Here is a 2,077-nt window from a genome sequence, read left to right as displayed (position 1 = left end):
AAGAACAATCCGAGCTTCCTGTGTTCGTTTTTCCTTGTAACGGTTTTTGAGGAGCTATGGATGGATGATTTACCTCCATCACTTCAATTTTCTAATTTTTCTGTTAAAGGTGATAGCAAAATCCTTGTGTTGCGTTATAAACCTCCGTCGGGCCTGTCGTCGTCTGTTTGGGCTGCTGTGACAAAACACCACAGTTTGGATGGCTAACCCACGGACCCCCGGGACTCTGAGGTCAGGCCATCCCCAGGTTCAGGGCCCGGCCACCTCCCCGGCTCCCAGGCCCCTCCCGGAGGCGGCGGCACCCGCCCCAGGGCTTAGGGGCCTCTGCAGCCTCTTTGAAAAGGACTGGAGTCCCCTTCTTGCGTGTCACTCTTAGGGACCCAGCGCCCCCACCTCCTAACACTGGCCGGCGAAGGGTCAGGCTCCGCAACCCCTCAGACCAGGTTCTTCCCACTGCTGGCCCGGCTCCTCGCGCCTCCTTCTACCCTGGCTGGTCGCCCCGGAGTCACACGCCTGTTAGTGTTTCCCAGCAAATAACTATTTCCGGTAAGCCCGCCTCTGCATCCCTCAGGCCTGCTCTTTTATTATTGTTCCCTCCTCTTTCTCCTCCTTTCTTGCTCCTTTATTCTATTTTGGGGCGATTTATTCGCCTTCTTTCTATAACTTCCTTTGATGTACGCTTCATTCATTAATGCTGAATCTTTTCTTGTTTTAATACGTGAAGGTAAACCCGTAAGTTCGAAGCGTGGCTCAGCTGATACACAGTCTGTTTCCATCTGGTTCGCGTGGGCTATGATGCCCGTTTTGATTTCTGCTGTGACCCGTGAGTTATTTAGAAAAAATATTTCTTTATTTTCAAACGCAATATTTTCTGGATTTTTGTTAACAGTTTAAAGCATAACTGCATTGTGATTGGAGGACCAGCCTGTGTGATTTGTTTTGTCTGTTGATGATGTAATTACGTAAGATTCATTGTTTCAAAGATTCCATGACTTGCCGTCACCCATTGTTTTGCTCCAACCTTCATGTAGCCTCAGGGGTCAAGTGTACCTCTGTGAGCAGCATGTACTGGGTATTTTCAAAACTACCCAGACCAACTTTGTGCTTTCATTGGAACGTTAAATCCATTTACATGTAATAAAATTAGACATATCCTTGGGTTTTAATCTACCATGTGACTGTGATTTTTTATGGTCCCTCCCTGATGGATCTATGTCCCTTTCTTCTCTTTCTCTCTTTGCCTCTTTTCTTGGTGATTCTGAGTATTTTTCACCTTTCTCTTTCCAAGTGTCCGGTGCTGCTCTGGAAGCGGGCATCGTGGAGATGTCTCTGGCAGGAGGGGCCCTCTCCCCTACGCTGCCCCCCTCCTCGGCTCACTGTCCCGGTGAGCTGGACACAGTACTGACCTCTGTGTCATGAATTTCTATTCTCCCTGTATAAACGTGTCTCCCATACGACACAGTTTTTACAAAATCAGTGTTCATTTCGATTTATCACATACTTACCAGTGTCTTCCTCATTCCTGGATCCGGGACTTCCAAGCGGTACTTTCCTCCTGGCCCAGGAGGACTTCTTACACTTCCTCTTAGTGCAAGGTGAGAAACTTTCGGTTTCGTTTGTCTGGAAATGGCTTTCTGTCAACTCTATTCTGATAGTTTTGCTGCACAGAGAAATCTGGGTTGCCGTCTAGACTTCTGTAGTTGCTGTCAAGAGTTCAGGTGTTATTCTCAGTGTGACTCCTTACTAGGTGATCTTTTTCTCCAGCCCACTGAGAGATGCCAAGGACCGGGGGGAGGGGAGGAGGGGAGGAGGTGCAGTGCCCCCCCCCGCCCCCGCCCCGTGGCCAGCCTGCACCACCGGCGCCACTGGAGGAGCACAGCGGGAGGAAGCCAGAGGACCCGCAGGCTCCCCCCCACCTCCCAGGTCAGCAGGTGCAGACCCAGCAGCCAGGGAGGGCAGCCGGGCGGGCAGGGGCCACGCACACCCACTGGCTCCCCAGAGAGACCCCTCTGTGGGCAGTTGCAGGAAGTCCAGGGCCAGAAGACACAGCTGAATCCGGCTACCGAAAAACGGGGGG

At 51.3% G+C, this 2,077-nt stretch overlaps 1 long non-coding RNA gene across 1 annotated transcript in view; it reads left to right on the top strand.

Moving 5' to 3' along the window:
• LOC144226651 (uncharacterized) overlaps positions 1-1,143 on the top strand; it is a 1,424-nt gene extending 281 nt beyond the window's left edge. The window contains exons 2-3 of the long non-coding RNA XR_013333713.1: positions 110-546; positions 725-1,143. This is a non-coding gene — a long non-coding RNA (uncharacterized LOC144226651). The remainder of the gene's footprint in view (positions 1-109; positions 547-724) is intronic.
• The last annotated feature ends 934 nt before the right edge of the window (positions 1,144-2,077 follow it).

Source organism: Crocuta crocuta, unplaced genomic scaffold, assembly GCF_008692635.1.
Source record: "Crocuta crocuta isolate KB4526 unplaced genomic scaffold, BGI_CrCroc_1.0 scaffold327, whole genome shotgun sequence".
Taxonomy (NCBI): Eukaryota; Metazoa; Chordata; class Mammalia; order Carnivora; family Hyaenidae; genus Crocuta; species Crocuta crocuta.
Note: the sequence above shows the minus strand (reverse complement) of the source record. Positions and strands in the feature narration are given on the sequence as shown.